We start from the raw sequence: 26157 nt of genomic DNA, 5'->3' as shown, positions 1-26157 counted from the left end.
GGATCAGGTGGATCTAGTTGCTGCTCCTCTGTTACCTTCATTTTGGGGTGGATTTGTTTGCTGGTGAGGGATGTTGGGTTTGTGATTTTTTTGGTTTGGTGTCAGTCTTGTTTCCTTCCTTTGAAGAGCAAGCTCCAAGGTCAGTCAGTGTTTTTCCAGTGTGTAAGTATAAAGTCCGACTATACAGCATGATTGTACTGTCTCATCTGCTTTTGTACTTCAGTCTTCTGGACCACTGAAGTTAGAAACTTGACAGCATGTGGCAAAAGATGCCAACAATAGCTCAGTAATACCTTCTTCTGGTTTGTTCAATCCCATGTAAGTGGGAGCTTGCAGCAGAGCTGAATATCACACCATTGACCAATGTCAGGTGGTATGAATAAAGTCCTTACACCAGAATAAGAGATAAATCAGACTCCTATGCAAAAATTATTAATATATGGAGGAGCCCATTCCTCATAGCTGGACAGAAGTGCAATGTTTGTATTGCTGTTTAACTGCTTTAGATTTGCTTCTCTGTATGCATTTACTGGCACAGATATGCTGCTGGGGCTCTGCCTCCTCCTGAGCAGTCTGTGCTGAGCGGGAGCAAAAGAGTTGGAAGGTGTTTCAAAAAACCAGGACAGCTGCAGGCTTTTTTGCCTCTTTGCTTTGGGAGAGGAGAGGCATGGGAGCTACGGAGGAGATGGAAAAAGGGTGAAGAGCGTGGGGCATGGCAAGAAAACCTCAAAAGGCCAGGAAAAAATTACTCCTTTCAGTTCAGTTCTCCTCTGCTCAGACTCTTCTGTCATTTCCTGCTTTGATGGCTCTATTTACACGGTGGCTTATGCAATGTTGTTCATGCAATCAGCAGTAAGAACATCCCATAGAAGACTGAGATATGGATGCTTCTCTGCTGTCAGCAGAATCCAAGGAAGACTTGCCACAAAACCTGTTTCTGGTGGGTCTGCTGCCAAAGAGGCTCTCTTACTTCAGAAGAGGGACTGTCAGGGGTCAGCTGGACCATCCCATTCTTCTGTCCTCTGTAAGCTTCATCCTGGCTGCCGAGGTGGTGCGGGGGTAAGAGGTCACCCCTTCTGCCCAAAGAAGACATCTTGTGTGGGTGTTTCTGGATCGGTCCAGGGGGAAGATCCTTCAAATAATCTTTTAAAAGCATTTAATCTGGCACTGGAGTGGTCTCCAAATTAAAATCAGTGCCGGGACCAAACCGTCAGCTGTTATGCTACTGTTTTTTTCTTTTATTTTAACACATCAGGAAGTTCTGAGATTTGTGCCATAAGTATGCAGTTTTGTGGACCAGCCAATGATTCCAATAATTCCCAGTGTATCCAGAGACAGCAAGACAAGCTACCTATGATAGCTTGCTTGCTATCAGCACACACTGTATCTCAGAACCATTTCATTATTATGACTATTATTTTATTTTAGAATCATTACTTTAAATATGGAATCGCTGCTCCTAGAAAAGTGGATTATTCTTTCCTGGATAGCTAATTTTATTTCACTCAAGAAAATTTGATTCATATTTCTGAAACACTGCCTCTAAACAGCTTTCTAAGCAGAGTCGCAGTGCAAGACCAAATTAGATTTGTGTAGGGTGAAGGGAAATATTGTTGTTGCAAGTGTCCAAATGGGTTGAAATGAAAATAATCTTATAGATCAAATTGAGTTCAGATACTACAGAGATAACACAATTCTGTACCTGGAAAATCCCATCTGTCAAAAATAAACTTCAGGGTCACATTTTAAAGTGGCACTTCTAATTCTGGATCATCGAGCTTCTGTCTCTGGCAGACTCGGGATGGCAGCCCTGTGCATCGCTGTGGCACAGATCTTGCAAAGTAGGTAGGGATGTGTGAGTCTACTCCATTAAAAAAAAAAACAAAGAAATAAAAACAGAAGGTGGGGTAGTGCTCTTCAAGGATTTTTAAAATCCTTCATAAATTGCACCAGTGTGAAATGACAGGTACTGTCTGTCTCAATGACTTTTGAATAAGACTCTGAAAATTTAGGCCAGACTATAGTTAAGCCCGGTGCCTCCAGGAGAAAATACCTTGTGATGTTCTGCAGTTTCAAGTAGAGCAGTTTGAATCAAACTTGAGAACTTATTTGACCCTTATTACTGTAGTCTCTGAATAGACTTAAGATTTCAAGTCTTTAATTATCCTTGTGGAATTCTCCTGAGCTGATTGTGTGCTATTTTATTGGAGATGAAGAACTGAGGTGTACGTGCCAAGGTGGTCACAGACAAAGAGATATTTAGGCACTTCAGTTTCGAGCAAGCTCTGCTTAAATTCTTAGGATTTTAGGGTTCTGAGTTATTAAAAATATGGCAGAGGAGAAGTTTTAAGACTGAGTTCTTTTCTTATCCCCCATGGATTCTATCATAACTCTGTCTTATGTTTAAAACAGATCTAATTATTTTTGCACCTGTGTTTTTGCTTTGGGTCAGTCCTTCTCAACTGCATGGGATTCAGGGGCTTTTTGAATACTTGCTTTAAAACTACCAATACCTGGGACTGAAAGTATATTTTTGAAAATGTAATCAAATATGATTTATCTGTCTAGAACATTATGAGTAGACCTAAGCATCCTCATAGAAATACTTAATATCTATACTAACGTAATGTCATCCATTAGTATCATGTAAAATATAAAATATCATGCAATATTTAAATCCAACTGCAGCGAATCCTCTATAGCTATACTGACAGCGTCTAAATTTAGTAACTAATTAAATTCCGTGGAACAGAATAATGCATTTCTCCATTGCAATCCACTTCTTGGAAGGACAAAGATTATCTGTCCTTCTATTTTTATATTATGTAGTATATTTTTACATAATTTAACTATTTGTGTGCATTTTCTGATATTTTACATCTGTATTTCAGCATCTTTGCTGAAAAGGACCCCATGGTCCAGCTCTGACCCCACTGTGAAATGGTTGCTGATGGAGGTGGTTAAGCTCGGGGGGCTACTGGGGTGGCAGGGACCATGCCGTGAGCAGCCAGGTCTGGATTTGTCCTGACTGCCTGCTCAGAGCATCTTTCACTCACAACCAGAATGACTCTTTTCACTGAGAAAGCCAATTCATGCATTTTCTTTCCCAGCCACTTCACTGACCGAGCCCCTGGCTGTGAAAGGCTCTGGCTTTAAGACTGAGATGAAATTAAGCGTATACCAAAACCCTTACAGATCAGGGCCAAACACTTTAAATAATTGATGGGCTGCTTTATTTCTTTAGCCTTTCTAAAGTAAACTGAGTTTCAGATGAACATGAGCTGACTTAGATGTTTATTTGGAAAAAAAAAAAAAGCCCTTTGAATTGCACTGATTTCCCACAGGATTAACTTAGGACCAGAAAAAAAACACTTCTTCAGCTTCATCCTCCTTTCCCGCTCTCCAACCAACCCCTATTTATCCCTTCCTGTTCAGGCTTTTTGGATTCCTTTCTAGGGAGAAAAAAAAAAAAAAACAACCAAAAAAAAAGAATCCTCTTAAGTTAAACATCTGAAAATGGGAGGGGAGGAAAGTTGTCATTAGTATTTGTGAACTAAGTTGGCCAGCTATCCCAAGGATATTTTGATCTTGCAGACTATATGTCTGTGTAATTTTTGTAAATGTTTATAAATTAATAATACAACAAGAATAGATGCATTTCCTGTAACACCTACCAGTGTGTGAAAGACAATGCAAGAGCAAAAGAATCAAAAGTTACCGATCCAAATATTATGTAGGTTGAAAAGAAAAGGTGAATGGAGGTCAGAAAAGTAAATAGCAGAAGGAGAAGCAGATAATGAGCATCCATGTTTTGATTTCTCAATGGTGTTGCGGTCTTGTGGACTACTTTGTAGGAAGGATGTCATTTGTACAGGCAGGATATGGAAGAAAGTAGAATTAGTATGTTGAAAAACAAGCCGGAAATGTGTGTCCGTTTTGGATGGCTCCTCATATTCCATTTTGCAAATGGCTAAATATATTAGCTGAAATTCGAAGTGTGGCAGAAATAACAGAGTTATGCTGGGCTGCAGGGGAGGAAGCTGCATTAGAAAAAAGCATGCATAGTAGTCCAGAGAAGCATTGCTTCTTGGAAACTTCCCTTTGAGCAATTTCTTTCTCCAGTGGAAAATGTCAAAGAAATAGGACACTCTTGAGAATTAATTTATAAGACTGTTTATTTTTGCTAATGATACAACATACCAAATTATTAAGATTGCGAAAAGCTACATTGGGCAAAGTGGTTCATAGCAGAAAATATGCTTTTATCCGAAATGCTTTTTTCTGTATCTTTTTATAAACCTTCTACTCTTTGAATCGTATTACGTTGTCTAAACACTTTCTTATCCGTTTCTGAATCTGAACATGTTTAGAAGTCATAAAACTGCCTTTAAGGTGACTTTGATGGCTTTGGGAAAGGAGTGAAGTGATGGTGTGTTAGTAGTATGAGTGGGCTGGACTCCTGCTGATCTGGGAGAGCGATTCCAGCCCTCAACTGTGATGGCATGTTGGCACAGACACCTGTTATCACTAGTCACAGTTAAGTTTCATGAAGTCTTGAGTACCTTCCACATGTTAACAACACTGCTAACACAAATATAAAAGCACTGTAAAGTTATTTTTAAGACTTATATTCATAGCTGAAAGTGAATTCCCGCTGTTGTCAACCCATTCATTATCCTCTTCATGAAGAAAAATGAGAATCAGCCTTCTGCTGTGAAGGTTCCTCTGTCAGTTCATCACCTTAGTCACTGTCACTCATCCCCTTCATTTCTGAACCTTATCATTTTGTATTGCAGATATTGGATTTGATCCATCCATCAGCTGTCAGTAACTTGTCAGAGCCCCTGGACACTTCCAGATGTGTTTTCTGTGCAGGTCCTGCTGGAAGAGAGGGATGTTGTGCAGAGAGGGCTGGGCAAATCACAAACTTCATCTTCAGATCAGCCTTTTTCACCACTTTGCCCTAAAAAGACCCTGAGAATTTGTAATGGGTAAATTTTGATTTGTGAGAAGTTTGTGGGTTTCTTTCTATAGAAATACAAATCTTCTATTTCATACTGTTTTGACAAAACGTGTAACGGAAAATTCTGCCCTCCACTGCACAAAAAAAAAAAGAGGAGGGAAAAACTTTGCCCATTGTGTTTCTTCAGTGGAACTTGATGAGAGGTTTCCATGGTGAACATAGAAAAATCAAATTTGAAAACTGCTTTCTTTTGTGTATTTGCTGCTATTGTTTTTAATGGTCAATGTTCTGCATGTTTAACAGTCATTATCCACACCTTCTAACTTGTGAATACATTTACATACTTAAAATCAACATTAGCAAGGAAAAAAACATGATGTGCCCAGGGCTGATTGTGATTTTTTATTTTTTAGTGTTGAAATACTCAGGATATCCTCCAGTGGGATCTGTCAGAAAGGTCTCTTCTAGCAGACAGCTTTGCTTATTTGATAACTTTTGTGTATTGATCCCTTACATCACCTGCTTCTTACTCACTGAGGTTGTATTTTATTTCTGTTCCTTCTTCTGATGTAAAAGTACAAAATGAAAACCTGGTAGCAGTTACTTGCTTTATTAATTTTTTTCCCTGTTGGTGCCTCATTTAGTATATTCCTTTTCTCTAGTTTGTTTTGTTTTTTTTTTTTTTTTTTTTTTTTTTTTTTCCTCAAACTGAAAGAATCTGCCTTGGAAGCAGTAAACTTTTAATACAGATTATTTGGGGCCATACCTGTAGCCTAACCAGTGCATCCAGGATGCAGACAGATTATTTCCAGCATCACCTTCTACATCTTCCCCTTACGATGCAGCTCTTGCAGCACCCTGATCGTGCGTGCGTCCCGTGAGTGTGACACAGGGACATTTGTGCATGGCCACGGCTGGGGAGCCTTTAGCCCTGGTGCTGCAGTCCTGATCCCCAGGACTTCTTCATACCCAAAGCACTGGTGATGGGCCTGTCAGTACCCATCCGTTTTCTGTTTGGCATCTTCCTCATTATTTTCATTCCCGTAGGAGAGAAAATGTCATGGTGTCATCTTGGGAGCCTGTTATTCCTCTCTGTCTTTCTCCAGGTCATTGCTGCATTGGCTGTGGGAGGCTGCAGCCTGGGGAGCACGTTGCTGCCTGCTCCCCCTCGCTCCTGTTTGCTCCCACTTGCCGGAAAGCTCTGCCTGCACTTGTTCTCGCTGGAATCACGCCAATTGTTGCTTTTTGCATTGTTTCATTTCAGTCATATGCTGAAATCCTGCTCTTGTTCCCTCTCAAGTAATTAATTAGTCCAATTTCCATTTTAAATTTAACTCAAGCTCACTAAAAGTTTGCCAGCTCTGCCAAAGTGCTGACATGTGTTTTACCAGATATTTTGTTGTGAAAGTCTTTCAAAATAATTCCCAGATAATAGTCAAGTACAGTGAACAAAATGCTCAAAATCATCTTAAGTGGCCCTGAATATTTAGTTGCGTTGATGAATAATGGAGAATGTGTTCTGGGGGAAAAAAAGAGGATGCAAAATGATTATTAATTTTCCTTAAACCCCTTTGCCAGGCCTTTGCTTTTGGCATTACTGCAGGAGATACTCAGAATCATTTTGCTTGGAAAAGACCCTAAATATCTTCAAGTCCAACCATTAACCCAACACTGCCAAGTCTACCATTAAACCATGTCCCTAATCACAACCTCTACACGTCTTTTAAGCACCTCCAGGGACAGTGATTCAATCATTTCCCTGGGCAGCCTGTTCCAGTGCCTGATATCGTTAAGAAATTTTTCCCAATATCCAGTCTAAATCTCTACTGGTGCAACTTGAGGACATTTCCTCTTGTCCTATTGCTTGTTACCTGGGAGAAGAGACCAACCCCTACCTTGGTCCTTTCAGGTACTTGTAGAGAGTGAGAGTCTCCCCTCAGCCTCCTTTTCTCCAGGCTAAACAAAATCACAAAACAGTGAAATCTGTAGGTAAGAAGATACTGTATAACATGATTAAATACCTGAACTTCTGAACAATCTCAAACCTTGTAGGGCTGATGCCTTGGTGGCAATGTTACCCTCTAGGTAGACATGATTCACTGAAGATAAATGTGAAACCTTTATCCAGTGTACATAGCAACCTTCTGTTGCTAAATAAGAAAAAAAAAATAAGGAAATAAAGTATATTTATTTACAACCTATAAGTATAATCTCAAGGTGGTATCATCAGCTACGTGTTTAAGCAGCAATGGCAGCGAGGGATCACTGCTCTCCCTTTAAATGACCATCACTGTTGTCTGTCAAAGCATTATCTTGTTAAATGTTATCCATTTAACATACATTTTGGTGTGATTTGACAAATGGATTTCTTCAGTTTAATGTGGAAGAGAAGCTAGATGAGGTAGTAAATGTTAATGTGTCCATGTTTTCTCTAAATAACTAGTTGCCCTTGGGACAGTATCAATAAGTGGCATTTATGTGATATTATGAATGTGTTAATTATGTGTAGACAAAATAATGAGTAAGCAAAGGTCAAGGACAAATGCAATTTCCTCAGAAATATGCATCAAAGAGCTTCTAATATTTAAGGCATTACCATTATTGAATATTCAATGTAATTTAAATTATGTGCTTTTTTTTTTTCATTGCTTATATTTTTAGGCTAGAAGCTATTGAACAACTTCAGGGGCTGTGAAAATGTTTTGTAACAAAATTCAGCAAAACTTCAGCAGCAGCTGGACTGTATCTTCTACATACATTGGTTCACTGCCAGATAGAATTTGGGATTGATTTCTTGTTTGAGATATAACCTCATGATTTTTTTTTTTTTTCTAAATTTCAAAAAATGTGACCATGTTGGCTATTAAACTGCTGAACCTTGAAACTCAGTGCAAATCAAAACAAAATGCTTTGGAGACTGTAAATACGCAACTAGTTCATTGGGCTGTTCATTATCCATGCACTTTTAAAAAGCGATGTTGTTAGCATGCTGGAGATTTCAGTCTTTGCTTTTTACTAGCAAGCCATAAGCATAAATACTTTGGCAGGGACCTTTCCAAAATCCAGTGGTTTTTGTGACATGAGGCAATAGCAAAACTTAGCTGATCAATACAGCCATTAATTAGAAGGAAAGGTTCAGTCATGATTTTTACTTCTAAACTTTTATATATTGACATCTGGCAAAACAGTTAAGAAGTCAATAAGGATCTAAAAGTTACTGTACTGTTAGGCTGCTCACTGAGAAATAGCAATTAAACCTTCTCTGTCTCCCAGGACCTCCTCTCATGAGTGTCTGGAAGCATCTTGCTAGCAAACAAGATGCTGTTCATATATGAAATATTCATGTTATGACATCAAAACATGTTGCATATTATTTCAGTACAGCAGGCTGAAATTAGATTCACATTTTATTTTGCTTATAAATGCCTGTCAGAGTTACTAAATCAGTTTGCCTTTGCCATCTTGATATACTGTCAGTTTGAATTTCCTTCATGCTGCATATTGTTTTGGGCAAAGACAATAAGACAATAAGACTTCTATATTCAAGATGGAGTGCCTTGTACTCTTTAAATACAGGTGAAAAGGCCCAACAATTAAGATTATTTTTAAAAACTTGGGGGGAGGGTGGTGCATCTTGGACCTCTCTTAAAATGATACAGAAGCCACCAAATGTTGATGCGTTGTAATCTTTGCTTTCCCCTTGTGCAAGTATCATACATATGGTGCATTACATATTATTTAATGGTTGTAGGGTATATACTATAACAAGGCATTCCGGAGTCTAGTGCTGATAAAAGTAGAGATAAGTTTGGAGTACTGGATTGTATGAGAATACAGCTGAGGAAGGATCAGATGATTTCAGCAGTTGCAGCTGCCCTGCAAGTGTTACGCTCAGTTTGTGGATGCTTGGTCCATGGGTCGTGAGCATCTGTATCCTTCTGGCTGGGTCAGTGGGTCTGAGAGGGAATCAGGGCAGGGACTTAGGACCTGTCTGTAAGCTGTCTGCTATGGTGGTGGCATGACATAAAACCCAACGAGCAGCGGCACTGGGCTCCTGCAGACCACTCTCTGGCACGCAAAACCATCTGACAAGGCTGTGACCTGGTCCTTTAAATCAGTAAGCAGGGGAATTAATTCACTGTTAGCTTTTTTGGCACTGTAATATTGCATTCATGCATAAATAATCTCATCTTGGTTATCCTGTTGCTAAAAAAAACAGCTCCTGTCCCCAATCTAGCAGACATTTGCATTAGAAATATCCTGTCTGAGAAGCTACACACATTTGAAAACATCTATTATTTTCTTCCCTGCCTCTCTCCTGTGTTCTTGTCACCCAGCCTTCAGGCTGAAGCGGACAGGCTCAAGGGTCTGTTGGTTTGGAAGACAGTTCTTCTCAGAAGCCCCTTGCAGTGTTTTTGGGGTTATTTTGGTTTTTGTTTGTTTGTTTTTTACTTAAACCCAGCTTTTTAAAAACACAACTGTTTTTAAACTTTAACTGTCATCCTTTTCCAGTCTACTACTACCCCAAGTGTATCACTGATGTTTTTAATGCAGAAGTGCTACTGTGCTATTTTTCCCTGGATTTCCATTGGTCTTTTAACATAACTGTTTTTAATTACTACTAGTAGATTTTGTAAATTAAGGGTAAATGGTTTGTTGACATTGCTGCTTTCATTCATTGAATATCATCCCTAATATATATTAATATATAATAATAAAATAATTCATTTCGTTGAATATAATCCAAACAAGCATAGCATCTGGGGTATAAAGCCTTTGGATTACTTTCAGTAATAGCTCATGGGATGTCCAGTGTGTCTGGAGCAAGGCATAGAGGCTGAGCCATACAAACCCAGCACAGCCCCTGCCAGGCGTTTGCTCCCATAATGGGGATTTGTTAGGTGCTGCACCAGGTCCTGCACCCCCTGCGTCTAATTTGTCTCCTGCTGTATACCATGATATCTTTTCAAGATCCCTGAAGTGCCTGTGTGCCTCCTTGGTGTTCTCCCAGTTGTTTTCAAGGACCTGCTTTTAAGATAAAATCACATCTGCAAAGCTCCAGCCTTGACAAATTCTTCATACTGCTCTTTTCAAAAACTGGGGCTCTCATGATGAGCTTCTGCCTTTTCCATTAGGAGAGACTTTCCAAAAGGATTTTTGAATGATTTCTTGATAGCTGGCAATCTCCTGAATCATTTCTTATACAGAAATTGTTCTTCAAGGTGTTTTGTTCCAGTAACAACTGCCACCAAGCTTGGTTTGTCACAATTTCCAACCTTATAGGAAAAGCAGTGGTGTCTATAAGACTGGCCTGAGGGGCCTGAGTTGTATTTCTTGCTCTGAAATATTGGGTAGGTCACCTTATTTTTTTTTTTTCTGTCGGTCTGTATTTTCCTGCCTGACTTTGTGTTTTCTTGTCTGATCCATCAGGGTTCAACAATCTTTGAGCTTGAACAATGTGGCCAATCTGAGCTCTCCTCTAATCCAATGATAAATAGTTAATTTTGGAGGTTTAGGTTGACAACAAGCCACCTTGGAGTGTCTGACTGTGAGACTTTGGTTTCCTTCTATAATCAGATAAGGAACAGATATTTCCTGTAAATCCTCCCCTAGTGTTCAAGTCATACCATTAGAGCATTAAGTCAGACACATGACACCCAATTTCAGAGTAATTCCTGAGGAAAAAGCTCATTATTTTTTTTTAATGGGCTTCCCAGGACTTATTTTGTTTCTTCCTGATGAATATGAATTCCAGCAAGTTCACCTGAATGCTGACCTTCAAATACACAAAGGCTTTTTTTAGGGCAAAATATGGTCTTTAAAATTATGTACTGTCCATATCTTCTGCTCTTCCCTTAAAATCTCCTTAAAAAATAGAACTGTAATAAGTGTTCCCAAAATTAATTTTGGTATTTATTATGAACTATTTGCATCTTATAGAAATACTGTTCATGTCAACCTGACCAGTACCAAACTTTTCTTTCCAAATGGCTTTATTTGGATTGCATGCTGCGTACAATATAGTCGCTTCTCTTCATCTCCTTTTCTTCTAATTGCCGAGTAATGTCAAGCAGATTGGAGAAACTTCTCGTAATGTACTGTGTGCCTCACTATAACAGTCTTTCCCAAGCACCTTGGTTGAATAAATAGCCATTGAATAACTGGAGAATGCATTCATACTCTTTTTATTTTGATTTATGTTCTGTCTTCCTATCTGTGCATCTTCAAGAGTAATTGCCACTTTTCACCTCCTACAGAGAAAGTATAATAGAGCTTAAGAATAAGTAAAATCTGCTCTGTTTCTCTCTCTCTCTTTTGCAAGGGAACCTTTATACTCCTACCCATGCATACACTCATAATTTGCAAACTGAAAATCATAACCTCATTCTCAGCTGGACTCACTCTAAAAAGCTGCTTGGATGCTTTTGTGTTCCCTTTCCTTGTGACGCTTGCCAACTGGAGACCGGTACATATGGCCCATTCGCCTTTATTAAATAAGTCAGTCCAACTCCAATGTAGTAAAGGTATCCCAAATGAATACAAAGGTTGGAGCCAGTATGTTCCCTATTATAGACATCATATTCCCATGCACTGCTGATCTGATAGCAGCCAGACTATATGTCATACATTTTAATGATCCTGCCAGTACAGCATCTCTCAGAGGATTACTGCGTAGTCTCCCGTGATGGGTGGCAGGTCCCTTTCTGTCGTCTGATATGGGATGCTGTTCGGGGTGACTGCAGGGTGAAATATCTTTGCATGTTGGTAAAATATCACGTTAGATTTCAAAACACTGTTGAAGTGCTGGCTGTCATTGCTTTGTAGGGATCTTTTCTTAATCTGAACAATAATCAGGTCAGTTGTGTGCAGCATGATTTTTCTATCAATTAGTTCAGTCATACTTCGGATAAGCCATATATAATCATGCATGTTTAACCTGCAGGTTACATGGCCTAGCTAGCTCTGTGACCTGCAGATCACAGAGCTGATAATTTCTTATTTTGTAAGCGGAAAAAAATATTAGAGATTTCCTATTGAATTGTCCTGTCTTTTGCATTTGGGTTCCTACCTAACCAAACCACAGAAGTAAAGCACCTGTAATCTGGACCACCATCCCTTGGTCTTCTACCTGAACCCTCAAGAACCTGAAATCAGAAGAACACTTTGATTGTGAACCTTTCTTTTCTGTATTAAGCAAAAAAATAAGCTCCAGGTGACCCCATGTGCTGCTCACAACAGGTTTCTTCTCAACTTTTTCCTTTCCTGTGGTCAAAAACATTAGTAGACCTCACTGCATGCTGGCAGGTATCTATATCTATATAGAGCAAGACATATGAGCCCCCATCTCCCTCTCTCTGATGTTTTGCAGACCTGTGTTTGATCTGAGTTCAGTTCTTATCTGTAGCACCAAGGTACATCAGGCTTTGGATTGGGAGGTTGTGGTGTAAAATCTGTGACACGGGACAAATGTTCACATGCTAGAAACTGTTTTCAAATCTATTGGAGCATATGTTTTGGATTTATAAAATACTTTTTTGGGTAAAGAAAAAAAAAAAAGAGCTATGTGGTTATGATTTGAAAATAACAACTTTTCTCATTACAAAATAGCATGTTATGTGAGTCTGTAATAATTCTGCGTCTTTGAGACTAGCAGCAGTGAAAAAATAGTCAGAAAATTACCATTCTACTTGAAATTCACTATCTGAATAACCTAAAAATTCTGAAGATCTCATTTATGGATGTGTTCAGTGTTGCTTAAGCAAGAAATTCCTCCAGATTGTCCAGTGTTTATGCACTTTCATTGGGTCTGTTGATGGTTCAAATTTACATATGTCATTGTGGGGTGCAAAAACCACATTCAGAGAGAACTGAGACCTCAGTTTATAATAATCCTTCTGGCATCGTTTTTATCTTTATTGAGGAAATGCTAAAAATTCAGCCATTTAAACTACCAAACTCTCCTCTTTTTGCAATGTGCAATTGTAGTTTTAATCAGTACATCCCTTAACAACCCTAGGAGGAATTATTTATTTCTGTTAGCACAGCATGGTGTATTTTCCCCTTCTACTTGAAATAATGTTTCTCGCCATTTGCAGGATGAAGTTGAAAAGTTTGGTTATACAATGAAACAGGAAGGGTCATAAACCAGAAGGCAAAAAAATCTTAACTCTTGCATATTTATATTGAAAGTTACTTTTAATGGTTGAGGTTGGCTATGATGTTCTGAGTGCTTATACCAAAGTGTTCTCTTACTACACAGTATTGCCATGTAACCATGTAATTTGACACTGATTAAGTGTTAGTTAAATTATCAGTCAGAGCTCTGACTTTTATGTCTGGTACTTTTAAGCAAAACTGTCCTATCAATTGAACTACATCACAGAATCCTGGAAGTCATTATAGCAGAGCTAAAATCAAGACTTCACTCAAGATTACTGACCACAGCAAGCCTACTAGCTGCTTCACATAATCCCAGATCAGCAAAACACAGACACAGAATGAGTAATAAAACCTATGCTCAACACAGGCACTAATACAAGAAGAAATAAACATCATTGCAAGGTCAACATAGCTAAATTGGCATCCTCACTGTATTATAAGAAAGTAATGAGAAACACCTTCAGCCTCAAACAGAAGTCAATAGAAAAAAAACAAACGGCTACTGCAGACATCCTTTTTCTAGCAAGAACCAGGGACAACAGGCAGATGCTCTGGAATAGCACAAATATACACACACACGCATGCACAACCTCAAAGAAAAGGACAAAGACATTCCAGTAAGCAGCAAAACCACCCACTACTGTTATTTCATGAATAGATGGTAGATTTTCCTTCTGCATGTTGGTGAAATAATGAAAAAATCCTGGGATTCTGAAGGCGTAAAATTGCAGACAATTGATGTTTATAGCTGTAGACGGCCACACAAGTGAAACTAAATTGAGTGCCGGATGGAGCTAAGAGGAGAGGGAATCAGAAATGCAAGTAAAAGATAAGGTTGTAGAAATTTCTCTCTCCAAAGCTAATCAGAACTAAGTATCCTATTGCCAGCAGCATGGAGAATGTTTCAGATAACAGATAGTGATGGAAATTATGTAGGATAATTATGTTGGAAATAACACAAAGGGGGTATATGCTGACTCAGTAAATTGTCACCTACTTCCTCACACTGCCACCCCAGAGTGGGAAACCCACTGCCGTGTGTAATGCATGATGTTACCCTATTGCGGGGGAAAAAAAAGCTCAGTGATTAACTGTGGGTAATACCTAACATCTAACATAGTATTCAAAATATAATCACTCTAATTTGCAATTGTAAATCTCCTGTTATCAATTAATTTACATTGTACAAGTAACCATCTGATTATCTTTGTGCATTGCTGTATTTACACTGCAATTTAATTGTAAGTAATTAGCATCTAATTGCATATAGTTATTTGTATCTTGTAAAGAACATGATGTATTTATTTGTAGTTAAAATAATTGCAGTTGATAGCAAATCTTTTGACTTTTCTTCCTTTTCAGTGTGTATAGCAGTTTCTACGGCCAAAATTGCTGTTGTCTAGATTAAGTTACTTTGAATGAGTTAAGTTATCTTTCTGCAAGCTAAGGCACACAGAGTTGCATTTTGCTTTTGGCCTGTATTCATTTTCCTCTTTAAAATACTTTCTATATCTCCTAATACCAATTTGCCCCTCTCCCTTAAAAAGAGAATTTTTAATAGGAGAGAGCACTGGGTCTCTTGAGTAGAAATCTAAGCGCATCCCATGAGGAAGCGGTGAGACAGTGACCTCCGTTCTTGGCATGGATGAATGCTTTCCATGGAGCAGCTCTAACAAAAAATATTACCCTATTACAGTAATACCTACTAAGGGTGTACTTTATGAATGCCATTAAGGGCAATGGTAGCTTTAATGTCCAGCACTAATAATGGTAATTTTATTCTCCTTGCTGCTATCCTCACTCCCTCAGTTCTCTGTCACCCCACGTAGACTTACTCTGATGCCAGACTTTACAGTCACAGCTTGTTTCCTGTCATCCCATCCTCCAGATACAGGACTTGTCCTTCTAAAAGAAATATAGTGTTTTTTGAGCATTACCATTTCTGAGCATTGCCATAACAGAGGATTTCTGAGATCCAGTTAGGGACTTTTTTCCCCCCTCTGGGAAAAGTCTGCTTTGTTACTTGTGCTGCTGGGAAGGGGTTTGGTGGAGAAGGGAGATGCCCCATGCTGCTGCTTGCTCAAGGCCAGTTCATTAGCATTTGTGTTTCTCTAATCTGAAGATCTGGAAGAATATTTAGAATTCACAAAACAGCTTTGAGTGGCACAAAGGACAGTATCATCTCGTGGGACAGTCCATGTCTCTTCTTGGGCTGGAGCTGCTGGATGCCTTGTTAGCAAAGGATTTTTGTTTTGCTTTGCTGGTTAGACTCCTGAGTTTAGTGAAGGATTCTATGTCTCCTCAAGGGAGAGTATCTTTTCACTTCTCATTGCTGCTTCTGCATATAACAAAATAGCTCCCAGCCATGCCACTGTCGGATTCATATTGTCCAGAAGTGTTATGCCATAGCAATCATCTCATTGCTGGGACTGATAGAGAAGCTCTGGGATGAGAGGTGCCTCTCCTGTTCTGCCTAGGTGCATGGTAGATGGCACCAAAGCCACAGTTTCAACCTCCCCCTCATTTAGCATTTCCCCATCTCTACATTTTCATACAGGTCTGGTGGTGGAAATAACTCTTGTTGATGATCACCAGCTGTGTGCCTATTGGGCAGGACTACCAGCCAGCCCTTTTTGTCTACAGAAAGTCTGTCAGGTTTGCCGCAGCCTGGCCTTCCCATGCCCAGCTGGGAGCCGCTGGGTGGGTCAAAGCATGCCTGAAGTGGAGTGGGAGGAGATTAAGCTCTGCAGGAGCTTATTAGAGAAGGTGGCTGCCTAAGAGCACCAGATTCTGCCTGGGGGAGAGGGGGCTGCTGGCTGGTTCCACACCAAGCAGGACTGTTTTCAGGACCTGTCTCTGGTGAGCTGGCTGAAGGGCTCTTGGGGCAATGCTGTGGGTCCTGCCCTTCCTTACTCTGGGAAGACTTTCTGCTGCCAAAACAGCTTTTGGGAATTGTAGAAGATGGTGGAATAAGACTTTAGCCTGAAGGTAGTGTCTGTCTTTCTGAGGACTTAGCACAGAACTGGGTAAATTGCTCTGGTCAATGATTAGTCTCTGTGTTTATTTATGTCTCTGTTGAGTTTTTCTTCTGAGAACTTTTTTTTGTTTATGCTGATACCTCCTACGCAGTTCCCTTGGTAAAACTAATGTTATTATGTTGGTAATTTTTTGTCTTCCAGAAGATGTGAACATGTACCTGGAGTTAATTATTGTTTTGCTGCTTAGTGTCCTGCAGACAAGCCATCTTCATTTGTATATAAGAAACACAAGTCTTGATACAAGAATTAACAAACATAAGGTCCTGAGAGGTTTCCAGATGTGTTGGTAGTAGTAGTTACTATTATGTCAGTTGGAGAAACATTGTAACTAATGAGACTCCTGTGAAATATTTTACATGCTCTTGACCTCTGGAAGGTGGTCTCTGATATCTGCTGTTTTTCTCATGGATGCACATAAGGATTAATAGGATTAATTTGTATTCAGAAACATCTAGGAGCTGGACTCTCACTGACTCATTTGGGTCTGCTTTAACAGTGTAATTATTTATTTGCATTATAAGGTTGCAAGCCCTACACAGCATATAGCCGTGAGTTAAGGTCTAAAGCTGGTCAAAACCTTAGAGGATATTTTAGTCAACTCCTGCTTAAACTGCACAAAAGTAGTATGAGATGAGTCTTTTCCATTGTTGAGCTGTAGTAGCAGTATATAAAGAGGATTTACTCTACGCAACGTAGCTTTGTGTTCTTTACTAGAGTTTTTGCATTGGTGTGGGGTGTTGTTCCTGGTTCTCCCATTGCATTTGCTTATTCCTTCTCTTCTATTCTATTATGTATATTTACATTTCCCTGCACTTTGGTAAGTGTATGAAAGGAATATTGAAAAGAAATAGGAAAACCCTATCTAGTATATGAGCTACTAGGTAGTTTTCTCTCTCTGCCCCCCACCTGTTCTCTTAAATAGCAACTTTTTTTCTGTACTTGGCCAGTTCCCTTGTGACTTGATCAGTTGCTCAAAGCTCTGGGGATGAACAGCCAGGAGTTGTCCAAAAGAAATCTGCCTCTCACTCCTACTTTTGAGATAGTCCACTGCTAATTCTTAGCCTTTGAGGATTAAATAATATGCTTAATGTTGTACAGATATTATAAAGTTCATGTTATCAGTGTTGGTATATGAGCGTGTAAGTAGTGATGTACGGCTTCTGTAGGGAAGGAATTGGTTTTGGTCACCAAAATATGCATAAAATAGCGAGAAAGCCACGTGAAACTCTGGCAGTCCTGTGGTGTATAATTGCAAGCAGCATATATGTGGCTTAGTCCCTGAGCAGCTTTACCCCATGGAAGTACTAGTTAAGGCATAGGTTTCAGTGTATTAGTGAGTTTATGACCTGTATAAAAATGTCAAGTCAAATAGCTGCCTACTAAATTATTCAGCATATTGATAGAATAATGACTTTGAAGATGGAGATATTTGGATTAACTCTTTCAAGAGGAGTGGGGAGGGGAAATGAATCAGCTGTACTTGATTCCAGCTGGATCATAGCAAGATCCCTAATGTTCTATGCCACCTTTGAGCAGTGGAGTCAAGTACAATTAAAAGTAAGAGATAAGATTGATTTTTGACACTAATGTCAATTTTAAATTAAGTGCTTTTTTAGTAGAACTAGCTGGAAAACCAGAAACCCAGAAAAAAAATGGGCTTACTTGCTGAGTTCTTAAGTTGTTTTTTTTTGTTGTTGTTTTTGTGTGTTTGTTTGAGGAAAAAAGCATAACTTTTTACCAGGGGAAAAGAAATACGCTTGATGAAATCAGAATTTCTATATAAAATCCATACTCAAAGCATCTGTAGAAAAATTTTGAGCTGCCTTGCTTTGATTTCTCTCAAACACTTGTTAAGCAAACTTTGTTGCAGTAATAGTGGAGGCTTCTGGGAGACAGTTTATGTAGATGTAGCAGAAGTGGATTGTTCCTTGTTTCTTTACCTCTAAGGTTGAACTTGACCCAAGGTTTTAGTTAATACATTACATAAATGATAACTGTAGTGCACACACAAAGGAACAAAATGTCAGCTTTGTTGGAACTTAAATCTCCAAAACTTTGAAGTGTGAGTGCTTGTCTTGATAGAGCTAAATTTCTCAGCATGTTTCATGTGGAATAAATACATAAAGATGCACGCAATATATTTATATGTTCTTGTGAGATGTACAAAATAGGTTTATAGCATTTTACAGATCCCTCATTATTTTTTGAAGCATATTTACGTAAATGCATATGTAGATAATTTTGTGCTTTCTATGTATATACCTTGAATGTTAACATTTTTATTTTAGATGCTATGAACATGTTTTTTTATTTTTAGATTTTTCCCTATTATGGGAAAGTTAGTACTCTCCTTTTGGCTTTCAAAACATATTTTCACGTCACCAATCATGGCCTGGCAGGCACAACAAATCTGTTTTACTAGTAATAAATGTTTGGTGAACAATGTAATTAACCAACTGGCTATTTTGCCGTGGAGGCTGCAGTTAATGGAGCTGCTGAGAGGGGATCAAATCCTGCTCCAGACTGTTCTGGCTTCACAAGCAGATGCTGCCAGGAACCAGGCTGGCTGGGTGACATCCAGGAGCCCGGGATGCTGTGGCTGCTGATGTGGCTTCAGGACTTCTGTGCTGCCTCCTGCTCTGCTGGGGTGCAGGGTGCAAGCTGGGAAAAGGTGCTGTTGTTTAAAAGGTTTCAGATATGTATTGATGAAATGGAAAATAAGTGTGCAGGTTCAGAAAAGAACCACCAAAAGCTTCAGGGTTTTATTTCTTCTGAGCCCTACTCATCCACTTTGATGTCTTGGCCAAGTGTGAATGTTGGCACTTGCTACTAACACCATCTGTGCTGCAGTGTGGTTTCACTCATCTATAGGGGGTCAAAGCTTCTTCCTATATCTTAGTGAGAAAGAAGTGGCAAGTTTGTACTTCCCCCACCATACCCCACACCCCAAACAAAAACATAAGTACTTCTGAAGTTTGTGTTTAGAACAAAACATCCTTTTCTGTTTACAGTGGTGTGTTGTTTTGGTGGTTTTTTTTTTTAATTGGTTAGTTTGTTTAGTGGTGTGTGTGTTTTTTGAGATCCTGGATGCCCTGACCTTATCAGCAGTGCTGTAAAGTAACTTCTGCAGCCAGCTCAGATCCTCTGAACATCAGTGAGATCTAAATGCGATTTAGTGATGTTTTGCTGTGCTCAGGACCAGGTTTGCTCTTCTAGGTGTCCTGCCTATGCTGTTGAAAACTCTCTGTGGTTGGCTGAGTCTTTTATCTTGGTTTGTGGGATTCATGATTGCCAAGTTCATGTTTGACCTTCATGGACAGGATTTTATCTGTACTTCTGGGGTTATTTGTGATCCTTGAACAGGTCTGTCTGTGGCTTCAAGCCATCCTCCTTTCCTTTGATCTCCCTCTTCTACCCTGTGGGCTGCATCAGCTCAAGAGACCATCAACCCATCAATATGAAGCTGCTGGGAGTATTAGCCCTTGAAAAGCATGTCACTCTTCATGGGCTCTTTTTACTGAAGTGTGGCCTTAGCACTTGCTTGAGTTTTAGTGCCAGGTGCCAAAGGATGAAGGCAGGAGTACCTTTTACTAAGAACAGAGAAGAACTGAGCATTTAAGAATTGAAAAATGTTGTGCTTTGTATTTGCTGTCATTTAAAATGGTGTGGTTACCAAAACAATCTAAGACCTTTTCAGCCTTCTTTCCACCTGCACCAGCTTTCCTATCCATGGAAGGTGATGTGCTTGGCTGATGCTACGTGGACCACTGACTGTGTAAACAAACCTGGCCTGCTTCTTATGGTAACACAAACTATCTGCATGTAAAAACATAGCCTGAAAGTATGACTGTGCTCCACTAGGTCGAAAATGACACAACTTAGTGCTGATTTACTAATTTTTATAGCTAAATTCATTAATACTTTTACCCAGGGTGTAGGCATAAGGAGCAAGAGCTGCATGTGTGTTTTGTTTGTGGTTGTTTGGTTGGGGTTTTTTTGTTTGTTTGTTTGTTTGTTTGTTTTATGGGTTTTTTTTTTTCTGCATCCTGTATATCTATTAATATAATTCAAATTTATTGTGTGATTATAATGAATAGGACTTAATAGACAGGACATCATGGCAAAATTGATGAATCTGAAATAGGAGGAAATTGTTGAACTGATGTTTGCAGCAGTAGGACACAACGAATGGAAGGAAAGTAATTTATAAATATATTAAAAAAAAGATTTTGGCAAATCCTATGCTTATTGTATTTCCTTTTATTTTTCTATAATTTTCACTGAAAATAATACCACTTATTCATGATGCTGCTGCAATAATTGAACTGCTGGAAGAACAGGAGGAAAAAAGCTACCCATATAAATTACTACTTGAGACTGGTTCAGTTTTGACAGATGTCAAGGCTGGGGAGCTTAGCTTGTTCTACTGTTTGTATGAAAAGGGCTTGGTATCACTAGGATGCAGGCTAATAGCTTTTTGCGCTTCTGAACGTGGATGGATTACATTGCGTCAGACTTTTTCTTCTTTTTTTTTTTTTCTCCTAGTCATAACCTAGTGACTCGGAGAATAAACTGACAAAATATTCTCTAGTTCTTTTGCAAGACGTTGCTGCAGGAGTGGGAAATTAAAGGGGAAGAGAAAGAGGTGGTCTGCCTGCTAGATGAAAAATACTTATGGTCTGTTCATGCTTCTGTTTAGATTTAGGAAAAACAGTTACAAAATTACTTGAAATCTAAAGGAAGCAATTTGGTACTGTACTCTAAGCTCTTCTGATTTTACAGTTAGTATTTAGAGTGTGTGCTGGTTGTAGGTAATACATATATGTGGCTTTCACTTGAATCTCTTGCTTTGAAGTATTTTAGTTTTATTGTTCAGGACTTGTCTATTTTTATACTTGTAACTTATGCATTAAACAGATGGCACTAAACTAAATAAATCGATTTTCTGGAATTTTGTCTTTGTGTGCTGCTTTTAGTTGTCATGGATGGAGCACAGTCTGATCTCTGCCAGTTGCATGGCATGTAGTCCTTTGGTTTATTTTAGATACAAAGTTGTTTTCTCATTTGCTTCCACCAAGCTTTGCAGGCAGTCTTTGTGGTGTTTGTGGTGTTTTTTCCCCTGTGATCTTAGGTTTTTAGTTTGAACTGTCTGCTACTACTAAATACTGAGGTTTTTTTTTTTTTGATTAATCAATTAGCTTTATCTATAAACACATAATTTAGAAGGAACTTTTCTTAACAAAATACAATCTTTAGTTTTCTATCAGTTGTTTCTCTCAAATATTTTTTGAATCCTCCTAGATATAATTTTAAAACATGGGTTCCTGATTAGTGATGACATTGCCCTGAACAAGAAATCCTGAATGCTGTTTCCTGGGAAGTGAGATTTATTGTGCCACAGTTGCTAATGACATTCTTCTGTACTTGGGAAGTTTTTGTAAGGCTTTTGCTGTTTGCTATCAATTTTATTACACCAACTTGCTTTCCCTGCTGTGCCCTGCTTAGAGCAAACTGAATAAGGTAAAAAAAAAAAAAAAAAATCTATAGCTCTCTATTGAATATTAATGCTGCAAACTATTGGTAGCTCATGTATCTGTTTCCTATTCTCAAAATACTGTACATAAACACTTTTTTAGGTTTCTGTTAAGGGCAAGGTGGCTTTTGTGGTCATTGCTTCTAGCTTTCCCTAGTGGCATCCAAGGCTTGCTAAATTGATTGTCTTAAAGACTGATTATGCAACAGTTCTGTTTAGTTACAATTCAGCATTTTTAAAAACAAGATGTTTTTCTCAAGGCGGTAGAAGTAGATGCATTCCCTTGGCTACCCAGTGCTGCTCTTTCATTACAACACTTGCTCTCCAAGCTTCATCCTGGGCTGCGAGTGAACCTCTGAGAGCAGGAGCAGCATGTTAATATGCTTGTACTGATATTTCAGAGCACTAGTAAATGGAAATACAACAGCTCATGGGCTATTGAAACGTCAAGTTGACCCCTTCATTCTCCAAAACTTCAGAAAGCAGTGGGTTAAAAAAATGCTACTTGTTATGTCGAGGCACCCTTGAGGTGAGCAGGGTCACCCTGGCTGTGTATCCTACACCAAATGCCCCACAGTGTGTGTTTGTGGTGGCAACCCGTGAAGCTGATGGGGAGTTTCTAGTCCAATGTTACAGGCTTTTTTTTTTGTGTGTGTGTGTGGTGTCACTGTCATGTCATTTATTCATCTGACCTTGATCCATGTTGGTTGAATAGAGCAATATAAAGGTATTATAAATATATTATTTGTACTGTTGGTTTTTATATAAAAAAGAATGGAGGTAAGCACCAGGAGGTGTCTGTTTTGTGACTGGTGGGACATGTTAAACTTCAAAAATTTCGACAAGCTTCATGTATCTCTGTACTGTGTGACCTAGTTATGTAACTTAGCAATTTTTAAAAGAAACTAACTTAGAAAGCAAAAGACCTTGTTTTGTAGAGAACATGGTGTTGGGGGAGTATGTGGGCAGTCTGAAATGTCTTCTGGTTTGCAAGGACAAGGAACAAATTTAAAAGAAAAACAAACAATTTAATGGTGATCGAGCTGTAGCTCTAGCAAGGGTAGACTGTGGGTGTACATCCATTTTATCTTGTCGCAGAAGATTATTCCTCAACACAAGTCATAAAAATCTTACAATGGCTGAATGTTAGAAGATAATCTTGCTTAAAGTTTAAAATGTTTTACCAGCAGTAAATATTTAAGGCCTTCATTTACAGCAATCAGAGGACTGTATTAATACATACCTTAGCTTGCAAACAAGCACTAAATTGTCACCTCAAATAAAAACTGAATGGTAAAACTTACAAAATTAACCACCAAGGTGGCTAATTATTACAAGTTGTGTAGATGTTAATTGCTTAGTACCTGACTTATTTTTTATCACTGACATTTCTTGTTTGGTATTTTGTAATTGGTTACAAGTGATTAGAGATATTTCTGATCACTTTAGCTTCTGGCACTACAGTCCCTGTAAGAAAAGATATAATAGAGTGATAGGAACAAGAAATGAAGGGGAACTAATGATCCCCTCCCTTCCCTGATAGGGTGTAGCCTGTTAACTTCTCCTTGATCTTTCATGCGAAGAATCACTCAGATGTGACATGGAACAACATCCTTTGCTCCGTGTCCTTCAGCTGAGGCAGGCTTTTGGCCAAGTAGAAATTTTAAAAGAAAGTACAGAAATACAGAAATATTAGAAGATCTGATCTGTTTTTGTCAAGCTGTGGTGGACTCTTTCCAGTTACTGTCTGGTGGAGTGCCTGGTTGGCTGCTGATGGTGTGGAGAACTGCAACCGAAGTTCTCTGGGGAGGAGGAGTTAAACTGAGGTCTTGTACAGCATTAGACCTACTACATGGGCTCTTGATATCTCATTAAAAATTATGAAAATAATAAACCTACAGTTTACAGTGACGGTGAATAAAACATGGTTGTTTTCTTATGGAGGAGCTGGTACAACTCATCCCCTTTTGTTACTTACAAAAACAAGCTGTAGTGGACTGCCAAGATGATGTTACATTTTGGTAATGGAAAAAAAACAAAAACAACACACATACAAAAAACCCCTGACTGTGTATGCAGTCAGTTTTCACTTTGTATCACCAAAGCCTGACATGTTCTGTTAAAATAACCTTTGGTAAGTGGCTGGGTTGATGCAATATATGCAGATGAGCAGAAGAACTCCATCAGTGGTTGGGAGAGACTGGAATATTACTCACAATGCAAAACAACTTAATGCCTTTCATTACTTTGCATTTAAAGTAGAAAGGTGATGAGCACATTATCCTTTCTGGGGTCTCCTGTAGTAATTCTGGGCTTTTTACTGATATATGGACTCTTCACTTGTATCTCTTTAAGGGAAAGTAGCTTTGAAATAGCAACCCTTTCAAACAGGTGCCTCTTCTCTGTCTGCAGTCAGTAAGCAGTTGTTCTGAGCCTATTCTGATGAAGCAGGGAAGCCCATTTTAGGTAATAGAAGACAATTTCAAGGGTTATGTAGCTTAGAGGTTCAGTTTATGAACCAGCTGGCGAATCATTTTGAGATTTGACAATCTCCTCAAAGAATTCTGGTGTCTAAAGATTATTTTATTATCAATAAGCACTCATGCAGGTCAGTGTTCTTTTCATTTACGAAGCAAATGCCATCAAACAAATGGCATTGTAAAGCCTAAAAATCCAATATAAATTTGTAATGCTCATTCCCACTTGATGAGACCAAGGTATTTTGCTACCTCAAAATAACTTTGAAATATTTAATTTTCACTTTTTCTGTTATAACAAACCACATGGGTTTTCTATTTTGACAGTGTTTTACTTTGAAGTTAAACCTATCAAACCCTGGGAGAGCTATGATTGTGATTAGGCTTGTTGAGTTTTTCTCCATGAGATAGATTACACTTGCAAAATGCTTTTGGCTGACTCACTAAACAATGTTTAAATGCACAGGAAATGCTTCTCTGACAAATGTGTACTGGATTTATATTTCAGCTTCAGAAAACTGTGTCTTTTCCATTTAGCTCCCATAATCAATCTATTGTATTAGTAACAATGTTTGAATTCATGAACAGGAGGCAAGCCCAGGATTCAAATGTTACTGAGGAAGGGCTGCACCATGTCTCAGCTGCAGCTGGCAGATGATGCTGAATAAAGTGGTTTTCTGTTGTGCAAGATGGCAAGGAAATAACATGTCTGATGCTCAATACCACCTTTGCTGGACCACTTGCTTATCACCTGTTGATACAGGTAGTAAAACTGGGTGATGTTTCAGAGTTAGTGTCCTCTGGCTTTGTTTCTGAGAAGGTAGCAGAGCCAGGTTAGAGCAAAAGTGTGTGGGTGGGCATGGGTTTTGCTCAGAGAAATGCCCTCCAGGAGCAACAGCAATAGGAGCAGTTGTACGGCATGTCTTTCCTCATGGTGGCTGGTAGGACTGCTGGAAAGAAAAATAAGCAAAAGCAAGTTCAGATGCACTTGATTATTTAATAACCTGTATTAATACGCCCATGGGCTAGTAGGCTTGTGGTTCTTGCGTTTCTTTAGCTTGTTGTTAAGAGAAGAATGTTGCATTTATAGAAAGATTTGAAGGATGTCACATTCAAATTAGAAGGCAGAAGCAGGGAAAACTCTTAAACTGTATATGGGGAGTTTCAAATAAAGGCAAACTAGTGGTCTGAGGGCTTCTGGAGTGCATGATTTGAGACTGGAGTGAAGCAGAGAGGTGCAAAGTTGGATAGTTTCATTATTTAAGCTTTCTTAAAAACAGTGAATTTGGAAGATAGGATAAGACTAGCCTATGTTTTGGCAGGCGATACAAAATAGTGCCAGAATAGGTTAGTTTGATAAACCGAAGCTCAGAATGGAGCTAGAGGCAGTAAAAAAGATGAAAAAATCATCAACAAATGAGATGTTGCATGTTTGGAGTGAACAAGGGAAAATTCTCGGTTGAGGATTTGAGTCTGATGCATCAGTAATGTTCCTGCCATCGACCAGGCTTGGTTTCCTCCCATAGAGAAACACCATCACCCTTACTCTGCAGTCTTATTTCACATAAGTACTCTGAGGAAAGATGTATTAGGAATGTCAGTATTTGCATATTATGCTAATAAACTTCCAGGTGGGAAATGTATCTCTGCTTTCTGTGGGGATAGCTTCTTTCAGCTCAGTCTGCATTAATGTGTCAATATAAACTTGGAGTGTAATGTATGGATTTCTGCTGGCAGTAGATGAGAGATCAGCACTTCTTCAGGCTCTCATCAGTACTCCCAGTTGCCAGCTCCCAAAGAACTGCCTCCACCTGAAAAGTAGAATATTTTTGTGCAATTATACAGTATTTGTGTGAAAATGAAGTGGTGCCTCTCTATTTTTATTTCTATCCTTAAGTGATTTTTTTTTTTCCTTGAAGTATGTGCTGTTCATTTACATGAAATGAGGATTGTGCAAAACTGATTTTCTTTTAGATTCCTTGGAAG

The 26157-nt window shown here is 38.9% G+C and overlaps 1 protein-coding gene across 8 annotated transcripts in view; it reads left to right on the top strand.

Moving 5' to 3' along the window:
- The window catches only part of LOC102088268 (contactin-4), a 334360-nt gene that overhangs the window by 10892 nt on the left and 297311 nt on the right, over nucleotides 1-26157 (top strand). Inside the window, exon 1 of one of the 8 annotated variants that reach the window (XM_065074579.1) lies at nucleotides 15914-15982. The exons of the other annotated variants lie outside the window; for them this stretch is intronic. The gene's annotated coding sequence lies outside the window, so the exon portion shown is untranslated. Of the gene's footprint in view, nucleotides 1-15913; nucleotides 15983-26157 lie in introns of those variants that run through there. 8 annotated transcript variants of the gene reach the window in all.

This window comes from Columba livia, chromosome 10 (genome assembly GCF_036013475.1).
Source record: "Columba livia isolate bColLiv1 breed racing homer chromosome 10, bColLiv1.pat.W.v2, whole genome shotgun sequence".
Lineage (NCBI taxonomy): Eukaryota > Metazoa > Chordata > Aves > Columbiformes > Columbidae > Columba > Columba livia.
Note: the sequence above shows the minus strand (reverse complement) of the source record. Positions and strands in the feature narration are given on the sequence as shown.